The sequence below is a fragment of the Pan paniscus genome, chromosome 12 (genome assembly GCF_029289425.2).
Source record: "Pan paniscus chromosome 12, NHGRI_mPanPan1-v2.0_pri, whole genome shotgun sequence".
Lineage (NCBI taxonomy): Eukaryota > Metazoa > Chordata > Mammalia > Primates > Hominidae > Pan > Pan paniscus.
Genome location: NC_073261.2, coordinates 78,033,484 through 78,057,865, shown reverse-complemented (window position 1 = coordinate 78,057,865; position 24,382 = coordinate 78,033,484). Strand labels below are relative to the sequence as shown.

Here is a 24,382-nt window from a genome sequence, read left to right as displayed (position 1 = left end):
CACTCTTAATTTGAACTTTTAATTGAAATTCTTTCTAAAATATGTCATTAATACACTTTAAATTGTATAGCCCACTGAACAGAATTTTTATATATTCAAATTCTTTTTTTTTTGAGACAGGGTCACACTCAACCCTGCTGGAGTGCAGTGGTAACAATCACAGTGCACTGCAAGCTCCACCTCTTAGGCTCAAGTGGTCCTCCTGCCTCCACCTACCAAGTAGCTGGGACCACAGGGGCGCTCCACCACCCCTGGCTAATTTTTTAATTTTTTTTTTTTTTTTTTTTTTTTGGTAGAGGGGAGATCTGACTATGTTGCCCAGGCTCGTCTCAAACTCCTGGGCTCAAGGGATCCTCCTACCTCAGCCTCCCAAAGCGCTGGGATTTTAGGCATGAGCCACCTCACCTGGCCAATCTTTAAATTAAATTTTGCATTATACAGGGTTAGTGTGGTTATTCTGGGTTTTATATGTAACCTTGGAGATAGAGAATTGAGGAAATTGACACATTTGTATCTTTGTAGTTTGTTTCTTTTTCTTAAAAGAGGAAATACAGAAAAAAAGGGGAAGAGGTTTCTTATAATTAAGATTTTACTGGTCCTTTTGACTGCACCATGCCTTTGTCCAACCCTTCCAACCTTAAAAATTCAGTTTATATACTACCTCTTTCTATGCTGATTGAAGAATTATTAATAATCATAGCAACAACTGCAGTCTTTATTGTGTTTACTATGTATTGGCATAGTTATACTAGACATATGAGTGTATAATTTAATTTTTTTTTTTTTTTTGAGATGGAGTGTGCTCTGTCGCACATGTTGGAGTGCAGTGGCTCCATCTCAGCTTACTGCAACCTCTGTCTCCCGGGTTCAAGCAGTTCTCCAGCCTCAGCCTCCCGAATAGCTAGGACTACAGGCACACACCACCGTGCCTGGCTAATTTTTTTATTTTTAGTAGAGACGAGGTTTCACCATGTTGGCCAGGCTGGTCTTGAACCCTGACCTCAAGTGATCTGCCCACCTCGGCCTCCCAAAGTGCTGGAATTACAGGTGTGAGCCACTGCACCTGGCCATAATTTAATTTTCAATAATGCTGTAAGGAGTGTCATGTTCTCATAAACAGATAATGAGAAATTGTGTAAATGTAATACTGGGTATTTACCCAAATCTCTCAGACTTGAAAAAAATCATTAATCTTTGTATACAATCTGAAGTCTTTAAAAAATGAGTATTTGTTAGGATGAGATGCTTACATCTTGATCTGTTCTTAAGGAGTAGGGAAGAATACAAGGTAGGGAGAGAAACTAATATTTATAGAATGCTTACTCTGTGGCAGGAATGTTGCTACTTTATTGTTATAGCAAGTTAAGTAAGTGGTATTATTTCCTGGGACTCAAGGAGGTTCAGTCATTTGTCAGAGATTGCCTAAGTGTGTTGGTGGCTGGTGGGTCAGTTTGACTTGAGAGCCTTACTCTTTCACTTTTCTCTCCTTTGTTTTTTTTTTTAACTTGCCCCAAAGCAATGAAGATACTGTTTCAGTTTTCTAGTACAGCATCTACTATATTTATTCATTCATTTAAACATTTAAATGTTCACTACATGTTATGGTCTGTAGTAGAGCATAAAAATGAATGTATTGAGTTCTGCCAACAAGGATTTATATTCTAGTGTAGTATTTCTTAAATGGGTGACTGAATTGGGGTGGGAAATTTTGACCAGCTTTTATTAAAAAACAATCTAGGCCGGGCGCAGTGGCTCATGCCTGTAATCCCAGCACTTTGGGAGGCCAAGGTGGGCGGATCACGAGGTCAGGAGATCGAGACCGTCTGGCTAACACGGTGAAACCCCGTCTCTACTAAAAATACAAAAAAAATTAGGCAGGCGTGGTGGCGGGTGCCTGTAGTCCCAGCTACTCGGGAGGCTGAGGCAGGAGAATGGCCTGAACCCGGGAGGCGGAGCTTGCAGTGAGCCGAGATTGCCCCGCTGCGCTCCAGCCTGGGCGACAGAGCAACACTCCATCTCAAAAAAAAAATTTAGTACATTTTATGTGGTAAGGGTAAAAGTATTATTTCATGAAAATTTTAGTACATTTTATGTGGTAAGGGTAAAAGTATTATTTAGTACATTTTATGTGGTAAGGGTAAAAGTATTATTTCATGAAATTGTGACCAGCTTTTATTAAAAAAAAATCTAAAAAAATTTTAGTACATTATACATGGTAAGGGTAAAAGTATTATTTCATGAAATGTTTGTTTTAGTTAAATATGTATGTATATTGTGGGTCTCTATGAAAAAAATACATTTCTTATTGTGGGATAACATTGAAAGTGAGAACTACAGGTCTAGTGGCTGAGATAGAACTGTAAGCAAATAATTATACATAATTAGAATAGCAAGTAAGTTCCTTTTTTATTTTGAGATGGAGTCTTGCTTTGTTGCCCAGCCTGGAGCACAGTGGTGTGATCTCGGCTTATTGCAATCTCCGCCTCCGAGGTTCAAGCAATTCTTTCTCAGCCCCTGGAGTAGCTGGGACTACAGGAATGTGCCACCACGCCTAGCTAATTTTTTTGTATTTTTAGTAGAGATGGGGTTTCACCGTGTTGGCCAGGCTGGTCTCGAACTCCTGACCTCAGGTGATCTGCCTGCCCCAGTCTCCCAAAGTGCTGGTATTACAGGCGTGAGCCACTGTGCCTGGGCTAGAGGTAGATTTAAATTAATAGCAGCAGTTTATTTTCCTAAATTCTTTTTTTTTTAATTGTAAAGTGAAACAAATGCAGAAAACCACACAAAACAAATGTGTAACTTAGTGAATTATAAGGCTAGCACCCGTGTAACCCTGTCCTTTAAAAAGTAACCACTGTCCTGGGTTTTCTGAAAATGAATTAAGTTTTTGGTTTTATTACTCAAGTATGTGTCCCTAGATGCTATAGTTAAGCCTGTTTTCTTGCTCATGCTCACGCGGATTCTGGCACTCCCCCCTCCTTTTTTTCTTTTTCATTAAGCTTGCTTTCTTTACACCTTCTGTTTCTCTAAGATTTTATCCAATACATTTTTTTCGTAATCCTTTAAGTCTTCATTTCTGAAATGATTTTTTCCCTTTTATTTTAAATTCTTTCTTGAGCTCTATCACCTCATGTCTGAGCTTTTCTAATTCTGATATATTTGATATATATATAATACAATATATATATCTGATATAGGTATTTCTCATAATTTTTTTAAGTTTACTTTGAAATAGGAGTTCATTTTTATCTCTTTGAGCATCTCTTTCAGACTTGCTTTTATTGTTTATAGGGATGTTATTTTATTCTGTTTCTTTTTTTTTTTTAGTTGTAACTTTGTGTGGGATTCAATCTCTTAAAAGTATGAATGCTTTCATTTATACTGTGCTAGGAATAAGATGCATGTAAGTAAATAATTGCATTGTGAGACATATTCTTCTAAACATACATTCAAGGGTATTATGAGAACACAGAGTAGGAGCTTACTTTCCCCAAAGTGTAGGGATTGGATGAGGTGGACTTTAGTCATGATGGAGGTTTTTTATTGGTGTATCAATATTTTTAAATATTCTGTTTTTTTAAATAATTGATATATTTTTGAGGGTACATGTGATATTTTGGTACATGTTTACAACATGTAATGATCAAATTAAGATAATTAGAATATCTGTCACCTGAAACGTCATGGTAGTTCTGATTTTAGTTTTTGAGGAAACTCGATACCGTTTTTCATAATGGCTGTTACTTTACATTCCCACCAACAGTGTATGCGCATTCCCCCTTTCTCCACATCCTTGCCAGCATTGTTATTTTTTGTCTTTTTGATAAATAACTCTTCTGACTGGTGTAAGATGGTATCTCATTGTAGTTTTAATTTGCATTTATCTGATGATTAGTGATGTTGAGCATTTTTTTCATGTTGGTTGGCTGCCTTTATGTCTTGAAAAGTTACTGATCATGCTCTTTGCCCACTTTTTGATAGAGTTGTGTTTTTCTTGTTGAGTTGTTTGAGTGCCTTGTAGGTTCTGGATATTAGTCCTTTGTCACATGTGTAGTTTGCAAATATTTTCTCCCATTCCACATGTGGGTTCTCTTTATTGATTATTTCTTTTACTGTGCAGAAGCTTTTTAGCTGATTAAGTCTCATTTGTCTGTTTTTGGTTTTGTTGCAGTTGCTTTTGAGTTCTTAGTCATAAATTCTTGTTCAGGCCAATGTTCAGAAGAGTTTTTTCTCGGTTTTCTTCTAGAATTTTTATAGTATAGTTTCAGGTCTTACATTTAAATCTTTTCTGTAGCTAATTTTTGTATATGGTGAGAGATGGGTCCAGTTTCATTCTTCTGCATATGGCTATCCAATTTAGTAGTGCTTTTTATACAAATGAATTTACTGTTGACTTCCTTCAATTACTACTTTGAAATACTGTTCAGATGGAATTAAAATAGTATTTTAAAAATTTTCTTTTGCTATACTATTGTCATATGTCATCAACTATCTCTTAAGTAGAGACCTGAAATTTAGAAAGTGAAAAGGTCACAAAGTAGAATGGAAAACATAGTATAACGCATAGTATTCTGTACGTGAATGACAAATTGCTCAGTAATTTTTGTGTGTGTGTGTGTGTGTGTGTGACGGAGTTTCACTCTGTCTCCTAGGCTGGAGTACAGTGGCACAATCTTGCTCACTGCAACCTCCTCCTGGGTTCAAGTGAGTCTCCTGCCCCAGCCTCCCAAGTAGCTGGGATTACAGGCACCTACCACCTTGCCTGGCTAATTTTTGTATTTTTAGTAGAGACGGGTTTTGCAATTTTGGCCAGGCAGGTCTCGAACTCCTGACCTCAAGTGATTTGCCTGCCTTGGCCTCCCAAAGTGCTTGGACCAGTAAATATTTTAATGAATATCATATTTCATCCTTCAATTTTTTTTTTTTTGTTTCATGTAGTTTGATTAAAATGGCTTCTTTGTTTAGTTAAAACAAAACTTAATGATGTGGTATGGTTTGGGTATAATTTTCCCTTTGTACTTCTATTCAAATTGGCAGCAAGTTAGAGCCAGGTTGTGCTTGCTTTTGAAGTACTCTGCTTAGGGATATTGAGTCCATTGTTTTCTATTTTCTTTCTTTGGTTAACGATACTTTTGACTTGGTGTGTATTAAGTATCTTATAAAATAACTTTAGTGTTTATGAAGTGATCTCATGTCTATTGTTTCTTTTGGTCTCTTAACATAAATAACTACAGTAAAAAAGAGGAAATGTAAATGCAGTTGGAACACGGAGAGATTGAAAGACTCTAACAGAAAAAAGTTGGGGTGGGAATTATGTGGAGGAGTTGTCGTTAAATTAGGCCTTAAATATTAGGGTTTGACTGAATGATGAGAGGGAAGGTAGACAATCCAGTTGTTAGAATATCAAAAGCAAGCATATAGAGAAATGTATTTGAACAGGATTAGTATAGTTTGGACTGACTTCTAATACAGAAGCATTAGCTTGAGGATGTAGATACTGAATTAGTTATTGATTTTTGTTTGTTTGTTTGTTTTTGGTCTTTTGTACTTAAAAAGCAATCTAGGCAGGATGTCAGGCTAGTGTAGCAGTGAATAGTGTGAATTCTGGAGCCAGTACTTCCAGTTTGGAGCACACCGTTTAATCCTTCTCTATGTGTGTTTCTGCATATAAAATAGACACTAATAATGGCAACTACTTGATAGGGTTGTTATGAATAAGATTAAAAGAGTTAATACTAGTAAAGTATTTACAACAATACCTGTTACCAATAAGCATTCAATGAGTTTAATTTATGAAAGTACTAGCTCTTTCATTTTATGTGTGTGTGTGTATTTGTAATGTACACATACATGTGTGAGTATATATGGAATATAATGTGAGTGTATGTGGAATAAATACCGAAAGGAAATGTAGATCTCACATGTATGTATCTATAGGAAAGGTAGTAATATTTGAATTTCAGTTTTGATTAGAATTTAGATTATTATAATAAAGTCTAACATCTCATTTTACAGATGGAAAAATTATGTACTAGCAGAACTAGAACCAAGATTTGCCAGACAACAAATATTTGAGCAGTAAACAAAACAGACAACTAGCTCTGCCCTTATGAAGCTTTCAGTTAGTCAGGAAAGATATGTATTAAACCATCTCAGGTGTGACAAATGTTATCAAAAGTTTCGAGTACTATGGGAGACTAGAACTGGGTCCCCTCCATAGTCTGGGATTTTAGAGAATTCTTCCCTCAAGATTTCTTTTTTTTTTGAGACGAAGTTTTCCTCAGTCACCCAGGCTGGAGTGCAGTGGTGCGATTTTGGCTCACTGCAAACTGTGTCTCCCAGGTTCAGATGATTCTTGTGCCTCAGCCTCCCAACTAGCTGGGGTTAAAGGCACATGCCACCACGCCCAGCTAATATTTGTATTTTTAGTATAGATGGGGTTTTTGCCATATTGGCCAGGCCAGTCTCAAACTTCTGGCCTCAAATGATCTGCCTGCCTTGGCCAACCAGATTCCTGGGATTACAGACATGAGCCACCGTGCCCGGCCTTCTTCTCCCAAGATCTCCAAGCTGTGGTGTGAATAATAAATAGCAGTTAGCCAGGGTTAGGTGGAATGAAGAGTGTTCCAGGCAGAGGGAGTAGGATTTGTATAGGCTTTGAGAGAGGAGAAAGCATGGTCTATTCAGATATCCGAAATGGAGAGAACAAGGGAAAGAGTGGCAAAAAATGTGACCTGAAAGGTTAGAGCATGGCTAAAATATGCAGGGTCTTGTATACAAGGTTAAGGATTTTGACCTAAGGGTCCCCTTGATGGATTAAGCAGGTAAGGGACATTGCTAGATTTACATTCTGCAGTATTACATTAGTGTATTACAGAGAACAAATTAAGAGAGAGTCTGGCATAAGTTTAGGGAGATTAATTTAGGAAGATACTGTAGGAGCTACTGTGTGTGGTTCTGCAGAACACACCATAGGGGTTTCCATTCATGTATACTGGTTGAGCATCATTAATGCAAAAATCCAAAATCTGAAATGCTTCAAAATCTGAAGTTTTCTGAGTGCCAACATGCCACAAGTGGAAGATTCCACACCTGACCTAATGTGATGGTTTGTAGTCAAAATGCAGGTGCACAACACATAGTTTATTCAGCATCTCTAAGGGAAAAATAAAATTACCTTCAGGCTATTTGTATAAGATATATATGAAACATAAATGAATATTATGTTTAGACTTGGGTCCCATCCCTAAAGTATCTCATCATGTATATACAAGTAAATATTCCAAAGTCCCAAAAAATCCCAAATCCAAAGCATTCTGGTCTCAAGAATTTTGGATAAGGAGTGAGTATTCAACCTATACTACCTTTGGAGTGGTCTGGATGAAAGATAATGTTGACCTAGGCTATAGTTGTGACAGTGAAAATGGAGAAATGTGGACAGATTTCAGAGATATTTCAGATTTAATGACTCCAAAATTTATCTCCAGACCAGACCTCTTTACTGAACTTTACGTCACGTATATCCCAAATGCCTGTCCTACTTGGATATCTCACAAATGTCTCAAATTCAACAGGTTTTTAAAACAAAACAAAACAAAACACTGCAAACATTAATCTGTCTCCAAAAAGAAAAAAAATAGTCATTTTCTCTTCCAGTATTTATAGTAGCAAATAGAACTAACATCCACTCACTTGCTAACCATGTCTACTAGTAGTGACCACTAGACTACTTAGCTATATGTAGCTGCAGTTGATACGGCTTTTTAGAATTTAGGTTATATTCCATATAAGTTTATTTAGAAATATTTATTTTAGAAAGTATTACTTTCTAAAATGATCTGGAGATAGTCTTTTTTTTTTTTTTTTTTTTTTTTTTTGAGATGGAATTTCACTCTTGTTGCCCAGGCTGGAGTGCAATGGCACGATCTTGGCTCACTGCAAACTCTCCCTCCTGGGTTCAAGGGATTCTCCTGCCTCAGCCTCCCAAGTAGCTGGGATTACAGGCATGCGCCACCACGCCCAGCTAATTTTGTATTTTTAGTAGAGACGGGGTTTCTCCATGTTGGTCAGGCTGGTCTTGAACTCCCTACCTCAGGTGATCCACCTGCCTTGGCCTCCCAAAGTGCTGGGATTACAGGTGTGAGCCAACGTGTCCAGCTGGAGATAGTCTTTAATAACATTAATATCTTTAATAATTTTTTAGCATAAATATATTTTTAAGTCAGAGTACATATGAGGTTAATATAGCCCTATTTAAAATCAACTTAATTCTGTTAATTGTATTTTTGTTTTGTTTTTAGAATTACATATAAAATCAATATATTAAACCAATCAGTAGAGAGTCCTAAGTTTTACTCTTGCTTTCCAAATTTGACATTGGGGCTATTAGTAAGGTATCATTGTCTGCATTTATTAGATTTATTTCTGATCATGAATATACTTTTAAAAGATGCTTCTTTTCAGTGGAGCGATTTATTTGGCTATAGGTGATATACTGCATGACTATGACTTATATTCAAGGCATTGAAATATTATTATACATAAACAAATTTTGATGACAAGACCACGTGTTTATATTCAAATGCCAACCAGATTTGTCCTTTAGGACTTTCGCTCTGTTGACTTTTTAAGTTTCTATAACTTTGTTCCTTTCAGTGTTGTTTTTCAAGTGCAATGTAGTCATCCCTTGATATCATGGGGGATTGATTCTGGGACCTCCTGAAGATACCAAAATCCACAGATGCTCAAGTTTCTTGTATTACATGGTGTAGTATTTGCATATAAGCTACCCACTTCCTTCCATATACTGTACTTTAAGTCTCTAGATTACTTATAATACCTAATACAATGTAAATGCTATATAAATAGTTGTTAAACTGTATTGTTTAGGGAATAATGACAAGAAAAAAGTCTATATCTGTTCGTTACAGACACAACCAACCTTTTTTTCCCCCCAAATATTTCTGATGTGCAGTTGGTTGAATCCATGGATAACAGAACCCACAGATGCAGAGGGCTGACTGTACAAGTCTGTCAAAAAACCAAACTGCTGGTTGGCTAATAATTGGTCACTGTATGACTTATAGTACAGGTGATATTACTTCTGATTCTAGATGGTAAGTATATTTTTCTCCTTTAATTATTATTTTTGCTCTTTGATTTCTGTGCTGTCAGTTTTTTTCTGCTTTTAACATAGTTTTGTTTAGATGTGGCATTGATAGCAATCCTAAAGTTTAAGTAGATGGGTTTTCTAAGTCAGATTTACTCTAAGAGCTGTAGTGGTTCTTTTCTATTGTATTTAGTAACATGTAGGGTATGTAAGTGTTATGTTTGAGATAATAGAACTTTATAAATTATTTAGTCACCAGTTTTTTTTTAACCTTTGTTCAAAATAGCCATTTTTCTTAAAACAGTTTTTACTCAATTTAGATCTTTTGTGGTACTGCTTTTTGAAATCCGTGTTTCTGTGAAACGGAGGAGGATTGTGTGCTAGAGACTCATCTTGATGTATTTGGTCTTTATGCAGAAAATATCAGGTTTGTAAGTTATTGCTTCATTTTAACTTCCCCAAGAAAGGGACGAATGACTACACTTTTATTTTTGAGACAAATGCTGCAACATTGTGTAGAGGAAGTCTATACACTGTGTACAATTGACAGAAAATTATTAATATTTAAATAGAAGTGGCATCTAAACACATGGTTTACAAATTGAATCTGTGCAAGTTAGTATAGGAGAAAAGTAAATTCAGTGGAAGGTTGCCACACATATTTTTTTTTTCTGTTTTTCAGTTTTAATGGTATCTGCTTTTAGTATGAGTTGGAGAAGGTTTTCCCCCCACTCACTTTTATTTCATTTTTTACTCTCATTTGAGAAGCAATTTCTCCATGAGACAGATCTTTGACCCTTTTGTATTCTGCACTCCCATCCCCCTTGACTAGAAAATGCAGCTGCACACATTTTTTGTTTAGAGACAATGGATCACATGCTGTGTCACCTAAATCTATGACCAAGAGGCAGTTTTATCCCTAAGAGACCATAATGCTTCAGTTCTCCTGGATACATGACATCATGTAGCATTATAATCAAATATACATCTTTTTGCAGTACATTTGGGATTTGATTTTACCCTCTAATCTCAGTATTGGATTTTATGGGGATAGACATTATTTATAATGGAGAATCTTAATCAAAACAAAAAATGTATTGTTAAATCAATAGGAAAGGTTGTGAGTTCCTTCCTTTTATATGCCTTTTTTTTTCTTACATGAGGTTTACCAGTGTTTTTAGATATTCTGAGATTATAGAATATCTTTAAAGCTGTAGTGGCTGTTAGGTTTATTACACAGTGCATTGCAAATAATGTGTGTTCAGTAAATGCTAGACTTTATTTTTGCTACTGACTAGACAAATTAACAGGAAGAAAATGGTTTTCCTTTTTTGAGTGAGAACCAACCTTAATTACCAAGAAAAATAAATAAATAAATAAAAAATTGTTTTCCTTTTTAAAAATGAGGAAGTCTTCAGATTTAGAAAATATTAGTATCTATAAACTGCTAAAATATATTATGTCATTTATTATAATAAGCTGATAATACTTTTGAATAAATCTGGAAAATACAAAGCTGTGGCTTCCAGTCTTGAGAAATGGTACCTTATTATAATTAATAAATATGATTCATTCCTAAGAATATTGGAGGTGAGGAAAGGAGAGGAAAATTGAATGGAAATTTCTTTTATTATGTATTAAATCTTAGTGGTAAAGCTTATAAAATTGCAGTGAATAATTGAACTAATTGCTATGCAGCTTCCATAAAATTCACAAACATTTGGATTTCTGGGCTTTGCCATAGCTCTGTAGCAGACATTTCTTTTTCTATGAAAAACATTGTTTAGTGATCTGAATTCAGTGAATGACTACCTCTTTCTCTTTACTAGGGTTATCTTAGCCTCAGTCAATTTGTTTTTTTAATATTGGTTACTTGAGAGTGATTGGATAAGAACGCCACAAATCTGAGATGATGCCTACTTTCTGGTTGCTCTTTTGACATTTGTGAAATTGCTTGATTTGCTGACGACATGCAGTTCTTGGTGGGTGGTAAAATAGCAAGTCAATAACATAAAGTTTCCAAATATCTTAAGACCACCTAAAAAGAATTAGAGATAGTAAACTTAAATTAAGTGTAACCCAAAAATCCTATTCTTATATGCTTCAGGATTCACGTGTTTAAGTATTTAATGAGACTGATTTTAAGTAGGAAGCTGGAGTAGTAGGGTCAAAATGGTGAGAAACAATTTTATCTGTAGGCTAGATGCTGCCATATAGTTTGAGGTTAATTATTCCTTGCTTAAAGCATGGGACTGGCTACAGTCTTCCTCAGGCCCCTTGGTACAGTTATTCAAGTGTTGGTTTCAACTTCTTTCCAGTTCTAGTAGAAATAACAGATGGCATGGTTCTTTTTCACTCCATGTAGTAAAGCTTATTAGAAACAGCACAATTGATGTTCTTCATTACCCAAAGAGGTAATAAGGAAAGATATTCAGTGACTGGCTCAAGGGTACAAGGAAAAAATAAATTTGCCTAAGTTTGCTTTGGGCTATCAAGAATTGACTATTGTATTTTGTTTTGATCTGAGTCTTTTCTCAGTGCTATATTTTATTTCCCAGTGAGAATTCTTAGACAATATAATGGATGAAATATAAATTTTAAAAAAGTAAACAATTATTTAGAAACAACATAGATTTAGGACTCTAAGAACTATAGTATAGGTAAGATAGAAACAATTAAAATTGAAAATGTAGCATGAAGAGATTCAATAATAAAACTTTAAAAGCACTTTTTAAAGGTATTGAACTCATAATTAATCGAACCAAGTTAATTGCAGCTATTCCTTATTTGCTGTGGACCTATGTAAGTTATTAAAGAATACACTAAAAATCATTTATGTTGGCCAGGCACACTGTTTCACACCTGTAATCCTTACAATTAGGGAGGGGCCAAGGCAAGAGGATCACTTGAGCCCAGGAGTTTGAGACCAACCTGAGCAACATAAGGAGACGCTGCCTCTACAGAAATAAGAAAATTATCTGAGTGTGGTGACACACACCTGTTGTCCTAGCTACTCAGGGAGCTGAGGTAGGAGGATCGCTTGAGCCCAAGAGCTTGAGGTTGCAGTGAGCTATGATCATGCCACTGCACTCCGGCCTGGGTGACAGAACCAGAAAAAAAAAAAAAGAAAGAAAAAACCCAGAACCTTTATGTTCATGAGAATTTCTGAACTGAGCTGGATTTTTTTTGGTCATTAAATATATATTCATATACCCATATTTTTAATGTACTGTAGCTGCTAGGCTGAAATTAACCATGTTATTTATATATTTTTCTCAGATCTACCGCATTTGTTAAAAGTAGTATCTCAAAAATGGATGGAAAATTATTATTTTGAGTATTTTAACTTAAGAATTCTGAAACAGAATAGTACATTCTAAATTAGTTGGATACAATGAATGTAACTAGGAGATATTTGTATTCCTGTCCTGTTTTCATGATGCCATTACATTTGTTGATGTGTCTTTTCTTTTTGTTTTTGAGAATGGCATTAATAGTGAAAACTCATGATTATTTCAGAGGTAGTATAGTTATTTTTATTGTTCATAAATTCTTTTTTTGTGTGTGAGAATGTTGGCATCAGACAAAGCTGTTAATAATTTAGACCTTTCTTGGCCATTAATAACAAAATATTAAAAGTTTATAATAAAGTTCTTTTGAATTAAACTACAAGGATTAGAAGAAGGGTTCTATCATGTTGCATGATTGGCAAAATATCTGCAGAGTGCATGGGGACAAATATAATAAGGAAGTGAAAGTCGAATCGTAAAGAAAATGATGAAAGACGTATTGTGGCACTCTTCCAAGAAGTCCTGACCTCATTTGGCCACCTCGTCAGTGGCTGTCATTGGTCGTGAGGGAGATCTATCCTTAACACTAGACAAATATGTTTTTAATTTCAAAACTTCAAAATATAAAGCATTGTTACTGATTTTGTACCCTAATTTTTATATTTGGAGGTTATAATATTTATACATCTACTTTAGGAAGAAAGCTAATAATTTTAAAATTTATAGTAGTAATAACCATCATTACTATCTCTGCAGCGAGTATTCATTGTATACTTACTCTGTACCTCTGTTCTAAGTGCTTTATTTTTGTTGTTTAATTTGTACTAAGAATCCTATGAAAGTAGGTAGTATTATAATTCTAAGTTGATAGGTCTCATAGCTTAGTGAAAAGCAGGGCTGGGATTTGAAGCCAAGCAATATTTCTTCACAGCTCATGCTGGTAATCCTTTGGTTCACTGTCTCCAGATGTGATTAATATCAAGGTAAATGATTTAGATTTTCCTTTTTAAATTTTTAAATTAATGAAGTTCCTTATCCTTCATAATTTCAACTTCAAATATATTGCCTCCTCAAGTTTCTGCCCAATATCTCCTAGTGTTATGTATGTTAATCCTTTCTAAAGGAAGAAGGCTTTCATTTTATAATTATATAATATTTACGATAGACTCTAAGCATGACAACAGAGCCATGCATGTAGTAGAAGCAAGAAGTTTCTGATTTGAAGCCTCTTAGAAAAGAACCAGCAGAGGTTCTTCTGAATAGTATATCTCTTATACATCTCTTTCTCTACCTTTTATCTACATTACTAGATGCAGAGATACTATAATCATAGTCCAATATAGCTAATACTTTAGCTTTAGCATTTAAAATTCCTATATACATTTTATATAGATTTAAATTTCTATATTTAAAATTCCTGTATACATTTAGGTATTTCTGACATTATAGTAATTCATAATACATTTCCTTATCAGAAGGTTACCTACTCTGTATCCTCAACTGTTAAACCACAGATAGACAAAAAAGAGACTTACAAGTATTTGTTGGGGGGAATCACGAAGTTTATGCATTAAATTCATGTCCCTTAAGGTGAGCTCTTTACCCTTATTAAGATTTTATTCAGATCTGTGATATTATATGAAATTCTAATGAAATTTACCTGGCTTTCCATTCTGTAACAGATAATAAATCTAAAAGTCCATTTCCATGATTTAGAAATCCAAAATGCTCCAGAAGCCAAAAGTTTTCTTAACCCTATAGTGGCAAAACATGATCTGAGTGGATGTAAGGGTATTGGTGGTCTTTATTTACAACCCCTCTTTACTGTAAATATACATTTTGCCACAGAAATATTAACATAGTTATTTTGGGGTGTTGCCTCAGACTTCACTAGGATGTGAGATTGTGTGTGTGTGTGTGTGTGTGTGTGTGTATGTCACCTTTCTGAAATCCAAAATATTCTGAATTTTGAAATATATTTGGCCCTAAGGTTTTTAGATAAGGGATTGCAGACCTGAATAATCAGGTACATTGACTACATACAGTACCATTGAGGACTAAGATATGGAAGTAAGGTTTTTTTGGTAACTTAAATATAGCAATTTGAGACCTTTCAGTATGGAGCAGTGCCCCTCTCAAATAATATGGATCTTTTTTAAAGAAAAAAAAATCTCGTTTTGAGAATCTCCAACTATAGTTCTTAAGGCAGTTTTCTTTAAAAATATCTCTCACTTTTCTCTTTGAAAATGGTAAAATACATTTTTTATTATTGAAATGAAAGCACAAAATGAAAATTTGCAACACTTGTGTGGCCTGTAGAATGTATCCATTAATCTTTTACCTCCAGGGATACTTCCAATTGAGATTCATTGTCATAATGACAACTCTTGTTAGAAGTATGTCAGACTTCTCAAGTGTGCTGAGGGAGAAAGGAAAACATAAGAAATTATGTGCTAAAATAAAGGATAATGTACTTTAGTGATGTTGTCATCAGAAACTAATGTAAACATATGTTTCCAGCAGCATGGTGAACCACGTACCTGGATCAAGGTACCAAGTACCTTCAGCTTTCTGCTGAAAACAACCTAAAATGCTGGATAAAATAAAATCTTAAATGCATCAGTGCTCTGGCGCAAAGGGGAGAGTACTTAGGCCAGGCTGAATTCTGAACCTGGCTATTGCTTTGAGGATATTTGCCGAATCAGGTGAGCTTCTCTGTTCATGGCTTTGTGGGGCTCAGGGATCAGGAAGCAAAGCCTAGACCCAGTCAAGATGGAGCATTTAGCAGGAAATAGTCTTCCTCATTAATTTGGAGCCCCATTGTACTGTACCTTTATAAGAGTGATAGAGAAATTATTTCCCTTTATGCCCCCAGGGTTTCTACAGAGAAATTTTCTTCTAGAATATTGCTGCAAATGGAGAAAATGTCACTGAAAATGTGCTACCACAAACCAGCTCTCACACTAGTTTGCAGCATAAATTCACACTAAACCTTAAGAATTTAAAATGATCCTGGGCTGTTACTACTCCCAAGGGCCTGATAAAACCTAACATATAATCATCATTATCAAAGAATTCCCATTGGTAAAGTTCTAATGAAAATAAGTGGCTTATAATAAAAATTACAGGCCATCCAAGGAAAAAGGCACAATATAAGAGAATCATTTGAGTCAGATGTGCAAATAGTTCACGTTTTGGAATTATCAGATGTAAAATAGAAAATAAATACGTTTAATATGTTCAGTAACAGGCTTAAAAATGAAGAAAAGAGCAAACATGTTGAAAAGGAACCAGAAGTTTTAGAAATGAAAATAGTAATTGAAATTAAAATTCAGTGGATAGGTATAAAAGCAAATATGCCGTTGAAAAGTTAGCATAATGAAAGGTAAATCTTAAGAAATTTAGACCACAAGATAGACAAGAAATTGGAAAAAATAACAGAGGTTAATAAAGGGAACATTTTTAAGAGAAAAGACAGATTACCTCCAAAGGAATATTCAGGTTTCGATAACAGTAATGGAAATAGTAGTGGACTATGAAATGATACGCAAGACAAAATAACAGCGTAGAATTCTATAGCAAAAACATCTTTAAAGATCATGGGCAAAAACATTTTGTTCATACAAATAAAATGTGAAAGTTCAGTGACAGACTATTTTTTAAGCAGAAGTAAATGATCAGAGGTAGAAAATCTGAGATTTAAGAAGAAATGATCAAAGACGGTGACAATTATATAGGTGAATAAAAGTGGACTCCATAAATAATAATAGCATCTTATGAAGTTAAGAAAAAGCTATATTGGCTGGGCACGGTGGCTCACGCCAGCCAATATAGCTTTGGGAGGCTGAGGCAGGCGGATCATGAGGTCAGGAAATAGAGACCATCCTGGCGAACACGGCGAAACCCCATCTCTACTAAGAATAGAAAAAAGTTAGCCAGGCATGGTGGCAGGCGCCTATAGTCCCAGCTCCTCGGGAGGCTGAGGCAGGAGAATGGCATGAACCCAGGGGCAGAGCTTGCAGTGAGTGAACATCGCACCACTGCACTCCAGCCTGGGCGACAGAGCGGGACTCTGTCTCAAAAAAAAAAATAAAATAAAATAAAAAATAAAAAGCTGTATTATAAACCAGGAGAAGGTGATTGGAGCTAGCATTTAAAGGACTTTTTATTGTTGCTTGGCACGGTGACTCACGCCTGTGATCCCAGCACTTTGGGAGGCCGAGGTGGGCAGATCACTTGAGGTCAGGAGTTCGAGACCAGCCTGGCCAACATGGTGAAACCCAGTGTCTACCAAAAATATTTTTTAAAAAAAGCTGGGTGTGGTGGTGCACGCCTGTAGTCTCAGCTACTCAGGAGGCCGAGGCAGGAGAATCGCTTGAACCTGGGAGGGGGAGGTTGCTTTGAGCTGAGATTGTGCCACTGCACTCCAGCCTGGGTGACAGAGCAAGACTCGGTTTCCAAAAAAAAAAAATATATATATATATGTATGTGTGTGTGTGTGTATGTGTATATATATTTATTTATTTACGAGCAGTCTAAAGATAACTGGATTTTTAGAAGTATATATCAAAATTTATAAGGTGACATTTCAGTGATAGAAATATGTATATAATTTCCACACTAGTAGAGGATTAAAAAAAATGGAATGAGAAAAAAGAATCATTCCAAAGAAGGCAAAAAAAGAAAGAGAAAAATTAACATGGAAAGAGCAGGATACCAAAAAGGATGGTAGAAGTAAATCCAAATACATGCATGCCTTTAAAAACAATATTCATTTATATGGGGTTTAGGATAGAGACTACAAGGAAACAAAGGAAAATGTTGAAAGTAAAATGATGGAAAAACATACACCTGGCAATTTTTTTTTTAAATTTTAGTGTGTACATAGTAGGTGTATATATTTATGGGGTACGTGAGATGTTTTGAAACAGGTATGCAATGTGAAATAAGCACATCCTGGAAAATGGGGTATCCATCATTTCAAGCATTTATCCTTTGAGTTACAGATAATCTAATTACATTCTTTAAGTTATTTAAAAATATACAAATAAGTTATTATTGACTATAGTCACCCTATTGTGCTATCAAATAGTAGGTCTTATTCACTTTTTTTTTTGTACTCATTAACCACCCCCACCTCCCTCCCACTAATCCTCCACCACCTTTCCCAGCCTCTAGTAACTATCCTTCTACTCTTAGACATTGATGATTTCATTTGATTTTTAGATCCTACGAATAAGTGAGAACATGCGACGTTTGTCTTTCTGTGTCTGGCTTATTTCACTTAACATGATCTCCAGTTCCATCCATGTTGTTGCATATGATTGGTTGGATCTCTTTTTTTTTTTTTTTTTTTTAGTGATTCGGAGTCGTCTCCCTTTGTTGCTTAGGCTGGTGTGCAGTGGTGTGATCTCAGCTCGCTGTAACCTCCACTTCCCAGGTTCAAGCAATTCTCCTGCCTCATCCTCCCAAAGTAGCTGGGACCACAGGTGCACACCACCATGCCCCACTAATTTTTGTGGGGTTTTTTTTTTGGTACAGATGGGGTTTCACCATGTTGGCCAGGCTGGTTTTGAACTCCTAATCTCAAATGACCCACCCACCTCTGCCTCCCAAAGTGCTGGGATTACAGGTGTGAGCCACCACGCCTGGCCTGATCTCATTCTTTTTCGTGTGTATATGCACCACATCCATTTCTTTCTTTGATGGACACTTAGGCTGCTGCCTGACTAATATTAATGGAAAGAAAGCTAGTATATAATTTCAAATAGACTTAAAGACAAAAAGAATTGATACGTAATGGGAAATGGCTAATTTGGCAGGAATATATATGTTTTAAAGTTACATGCAATTAATAACCATAGCCACAAAATAAAGCAAAAAATTAACAGATGTACAAGGAAAAAATTGAAAAATTTTTCCAGTATAGCAGGAGATTGTAATATATCTGCCTTAGTATTTGATATAGAAAGCAGACCCCCCAAAAAGATTAGTAGGAATATAGAAAATTTAAACAGTGTGATTAACAAGCTTCATCCAATGGACATATATTTCATCCACGCACCATAGAAACATCAAATGAATCATTATGAAAATTAATCATGTACTGGGCCATGAAACAAGTTTCAACAAATTTCAGAGAATTGATACCCTATACACTATTATAATACCAACTCAGTTAAGTTAGAAATAGGTAACACAAAAAAACTTCCCTTATCACATGGAAACTAAAAAAAGTTTTCTCAATATCTCATCGATCAGAGAAGAAATGCTGGAAGTTGGCCTGTTCTTTAGTAGGAGATGTTAAATCATACCTCAGGTTTGCTTGCAGCAAACAAAAAACTGAGAAATGGCCCAGATAAAAGGCCTTGCATTCTTAACAGGTGAGAGTGTGCAGGGATGCTAAGGACTGATGGTGGATAGGTTCTCCTAACAGGAAGGATGACATTTTTTTTTTTTTTTTTTTTGAGACGGAATCTCGGAATCTTGCTCTGTTGCCCAGGCTGGAGTGCAGTGGCGCGATCTCAGCTCACTACAAGCTCCGCCTCCTGGGTTCACGCCATTCTCCTGCCTCAGCCTCCCCAGCAGCTGGGACCACAGCCGCTCGCCACCAGGCCCAGCTAATTTTCTGTATTTTTAGTAGAGGGGGTTTCACCGTGCTAGCCAGGATGGTCTCAATCTCCTGACCTCGTGATCCACCCGCCTCTGCCTCCCAAAGTGCTGAGATTACAGGCATGAGCCACCGCGCCTGGCCTGAAATTTTTAATAAATGGTGCTGGAACAATTTTATGTTTATATGTGAAAGATGAAATTGGATAAAAAATACATGTATACATTTTTGGTGAGTTGAAGATTTAAATGTAAAAGGCAAAAATTATAAAACAAACTGTAGACCATAAACAAAAGGGTTAATAAATTCCACCATATGAAAGTAAAGAAATTTCTTATTAAAAGCAACCAATAAAGAGATTGAAAAGACAAGTCATCTACTGGGGAAAGATATTTGCATCACATATAAGTTATTAGTATCCAAACATTACAAATCATTAAGAAAACCCATAAAAAAATGGGCACAAGGCTTCAATAGATACTTTATGGAAGAATAAATCCAAATGGTATATGTATAGATATATATTCATAGCTATATGTTCATGTATATCTATACATTCATATTCTATATATCCATATACAGATATATATGAATGAATAAAAAGATCTTCCGCCCTGTTACTAGCCTGGGAAATGCAAATTAAAACTGCAAGGAGATACAGTTTCAGAGTTGATATGGTCTGGCTCTGAGTCCCCACCCAGATCTCATCTTTAATTGTAATCGGAATTGTAATCCCCAAGTGTTGAGAAGGGACCTTGTGGGAGGTGATTAGATCATGGGGGTGGTCCCTTCAAGCTGTTCTTGTGATAGTGAGTTCTCACAAGATCTGGTGGTTTTACAAGGGGCTTTTCCCCAGTTTGCTCAGCACTTCTCTCTCCTGCCACCATGTGAAGAAGGACATTTTTGCTTCCCCTTCTGCCATGATTGTAAGTTTCCTGAGGCCTCCCCAGCCATGCAAAACTATGAGCTGATTAAACCTCTTTCCATTATAAGTTACCCAGTCTCGGATATGTCCCTCTAGCAGCGTAGAAACGGACTAATACAGTAGTCATCAGATTGGCAAAAACAATTTTGGCAAGTACATGAAGCATTTGGTATATACACTTCTGGTTAGTGGTAACTGATTCAGCATTTTTTGGTAAGCAGTTTGTCATCAATTAAAGTTGAAGACTATTCTGTGACCAAATAATTCTACTTCTTGACATATGTTCAACTTTTAGATGTATACTCAAGAGAAGTTTTTGGCACTTGTATACCAGGTGATATGAACAAAGACTTCTATAACAGTAGTACTTGTAATAGCCCCAAACATAAACAATTAAATGTTCCTTAAAAGTATAAGAAATTATTGAATATTCATAAAATGGAATACTAGTCTCTATAAAAATGAATTACTGCTACAATAATGTTAATGAATTCGATGGGGGAAAAAACAAGTCTCAGAATGTCTTCCATATAATGTAATTTTATGTGATGTTTAAATGTGGAAGACTAAGTAATGTTTAAGGATTCTAACATCTGGGAAAAGTGTAAAGAAAAAACCTTCTGTTAACTCGGTCTTTAATCAGTTAAAAGTGTGGAAAAGTAAGTCAAAATTCTGATTGGTTAAATCAACATTTTGTGTTTAGTAGGTTTCTTAGTTATTTTGGGCAAAAATGGCTATCACTGTGACACATCTAATTCTCTGTAATGCAGCATATTATGTTTTAGGTAATGCTGAAAATTCTGTGGCTTTGTTTCCCTTTTCTTATGTAGTCTCTGAAGCATTTCTCTCTTACCAATGTTAATACCAACCTAAGCAAAAATGCTCTCCTATGACCTTTTGGGAAATGATCAGAGAATTCCAATACATAATTTTATATTTCTTATCCTAGAGTAGGATATCACTATAACATTGAACGTAATATGCAGATGTGCAAATCTCTGTTAGACACCTTAGGAGATGCATGAGCTGCACAACTGTGAAAAAAAAAATAGTACATTTAAATCCGAAGCCTTCTTCTCAAGATACCGCCATGGCAGGCACACAGTCAAGCTCTAGATGGGTTCCAGAGTGATTGTACTGGGTTGGTTTGAACTCTCCACTTTTATTTTTATTTATTTTTCTCATTTTATTTATTTATTTATTGATGTCTCCATAGAGACCGTCAAAAATTGCCAGTGCTGATTATATCGCAAGTAATTGCAGTGGGGTATTGGGAAAAGTTTCCAATTAGCAATAATTGCACTCAGATAAACCTCATTGGCTACGATACTGCTACTGCACAAAGCTTGAACTCTCCACTTTTAAAATTCTCCTCGTGAATAATTTTTTTTCTTTTTTAGAATGTAGAAGATGGGAGCCTTAACACAAATGTGTACTTTGCTAAAGTGTATGGTACATTTATCTACTTTTTTGGATAGCAGTGTCTTGGCTTAGAAATTCGTTTATTAGTGGTTGTATTAATTACTTGGATTAAGCTAGTTATACTCCTAAAAATTAGAATATATTTTTTAAATCCCACATCATACTATTTTGGCCTTTTTTTTGAGTAATATTTGTTATGTATCACAATTTTATGTGATTCATTGAAATACTGTTCTTAAAGGAGTAATAAAAAGAAATGTTACATCACAGGCCCAGGTTTCCTTTTATTTATGCATTTGGCTTTATGAAGCAAACTGACCATGCATATTATTAATGCTGTGCTAGTGAATGTTTTCATTTCATTTTAAGATGCAGTTTCTCATAAGACTATAATTTTTAAAATAAATAAAATAGAAAGTTTTCTTGATTTTATTGTGAAATATACAGATCTTTTTGTAGTAATATTGCATATTTATATATTCCTGAACACACTAAAATTGTGCACAGCTGATGGGCCAACTCACTCAAAAGTGAAAAATATGCAGCTTTGTAACCAGAATGCTAACAAAAATAAATCTTAATGAGAATACTAGAATATATTAAAACATATATGAAATTTGTCACAAACAAGTAATATGGTCAGTTTAGGATTTTAAAAAGAACATGAACACTGTGCAAGGAAGGGTTGAAGCTACAGGATGATGGACGCCAGGGTAAAATGCATAAAGATTTGGAAAGAAGAGCTCATTAAACACTTCCAAGAAAGAGCATGTGGCCAAGCTGTGCCAAGAGGAAGAACATGGGTTGAATGAGAATTGTGTACCATACTGTCTTTTCAGCAGCTTGCTGCTTTCCACTGTGTTAGCCTATTTTGGGTTCAGCTGTTGTTGTTTGGTAGTACAAAAACATAGGCTGAGAAGAATCATGTACAAACCAATATGACTTACATTATACTAAAATCATTCCCTTATTAACCAATGGGCTAATTCGTGTTATGGAAAAGGTTTGTAACAGAACAGGCTGTACTAAGAATATAAGAGGTTGCTTCTGTTTTTGACTTGAGCTCTCTGATAAGTCCATGACCTTTTTAAGATTTGATTTTTGTGTGTGAAATGGAAATACTACATCTAAAAGTAATGTAGTACAGCCTTTTCTCCCTTGAGCTTATTGTTTTAATTTTAAACTATAAAAATAATAAGCACATTAAAGAAAAATTGGGAAATAGAACAACAAAGACAAAAATTAGTAATGTAAATCACCGTTTTCTTTTTTGTATGTATTTTTTACTTTTTCACTGGTTTTTATAAGCTTTTTAATTTATTCACATTCTTCAAGTCAGTAATTTTTAATGGCTACTAAATATTAGATTGAATAGTTGGGCTTTAGTTTACCATTTCTCTGTTATAGAAAATGTAAGTTGTTTATAGTTTTCCGTTATCTTTAATAATTCTTGGATGAATATCTGTGTGTCCCTCCACACATCGTGGGTTGGGACGGGAATATCTTTTTCCCTACATAAGATTATTTCACAAAAGTGACACATTTGGAATTGTTGGGTCAAAGAATGAAATTTTTAATAATTCGTGATACACATTTCCAGTTAGCTTTCCGAAATGGCCCTAGGTCCTTGCCCAAAATTGTTTATTTTATATTTTTTAAAATAAGTTTTTTATATAATTTTTTAATTTATGTATTTGTTTGCTATTTGTATTTAATATGTGAGAAAAGATCATTTGCCTGTTTATCCATTGTGGTGGACTTGGTGTTCCAAATGGATAGTGCTCTGTCTACGGTCATAGCACCCTGAACATGCCTGATCTCATCTAAGTGGATAGTGCTCTAAAGTGTTCTATAAGGATAGTTTATAAACGACTTTTTTTCCTTCTTGAAAACACAATGACAGTTCAAACCTTACTAAGATAATGTCAGCCCTTGGTTTTTAATAATGTCAATACTTGGTTTTTAAACTTTGCTTGGATTAACACTCTGTAACTCTTTGGCATACTTTGCTGCCATACTATTTCTTTACATCTTAAAGTAATGAAATTTTTTTGTAAACTTTTAATTCAGAGGAATAACATACTTGCAACCATTTAAATTACTTATGAGAAAATTTAGTCAATAGTTATCAGGAGACTGATTTTTGAGTATGTTACATTAATAAAACTCACTATTTCTGTTTTAAGTAGTATTGATAAAAATTCAAGTTTCTTGAGCAATTGAGAGTGACTCTAATGGCCAGAAATTTGAATATTGAACTTAGCCTCGTTTATAATTTTGGCTCCGCTTTTTATTAGCTTTAGAACCTTAGGGAAATGGCTTACTTCATTTCCATTTCCTTATTCTTAACAATGAATTTCAGTTTTTTTTATTGTTACCATTTAGGATGTTTCCTACCATTACGGATTCATTTCCAAAATAAATTAACTCTTCAAGGCAGTTAGTGCACCTTTTTGCAGAATAGACAAATAATTTGTATTATGAGTTCATTTCCATCTGAAATAATTATGATTTGAGTGTCTACTCATACTCAACATTTTGAAAAGATTCATTAGGAATGCAAAAGTAAAAAACTCTTATCCCAGCTAGGCATGGTGGCTCATGCCTGTAATCCCAACACTTTGGGAAGCTGAGGCAGGAGGATTGCTTGAGGCCAATTGTTTGAGACCAGCCTGGGCAACCATAGCAAGACTCTGTTTCTATAAAAAAAATTTAAAAATTAGCTGGGCATGGTGGTGTGTGCCTGTAGTCCCAGCTACTTGGGAGGCTGGGGCAGGAGGATCGCTTGAACCCAGGAGGTGGAGGTTACAGTGAACCATGATATCGCCACTGTACTACAGTCTGGGTGACGGAGTGAGACCCTGTCTCTTTAAAAAAAAAAAAAAAGACTCTTGCCTCCTCATGGAATTCACAGTCGGAAAGGAAGGGCATTTATTGAACTAAGGAGTAGTTCAGAGTAAGTAGAGATGATGCATTTTAAAGCCTATGACATAGAATCTAATGTAGTAAAATCTCAGCAAATTTTA

At 35.2% G+C, this 24,382-nt stretch overlaps 1 protein-coding gene and 1 non-coding gene across 11 annotated transcripts in view; one reads left to right on the top strand and one right to left on the bottom strand.

Annotated features, from left to right (window-relative positions):
• Positions 1-24,382, top strand: part of FOXN2 (forkhead box N2) — a 64,946-nt gene that overhangs the window by 5,222 nt on the left and 35,342 nt on the right. For 2 of the 10 annotated variants that reach the window (XM_034953087.3, XM_063594957.1), the window contains exons 2-3: positions 8,975-9,116; positions 14,923-15,104. The exons of 4 other annotated variants lie outside the window; for them this stretch is intronic. The gene's annotated coding sequence lies outside the window, so the exon portion shown is untranslated. Of the gene's footprint in view, positions 1-8,974; positions 9,117-14,919; positions 15,105-24,382 lie in introns of all 10 variants that reach the window. 4 more of the 10 variants (XM_063594958.1, XM_057301314.2, XM_003822684.6 and 1 more) reach the window with 2 other exon arrangements.
• Positions 21,142-21,281, bottom strand: LOC112439033 (U4 spliceosomal RNA). The gene has a single exon (XR_003027330.1). It is a non-coding gene; the product is annotated as a U4 spliceosomal RNA (small nuclear RNA).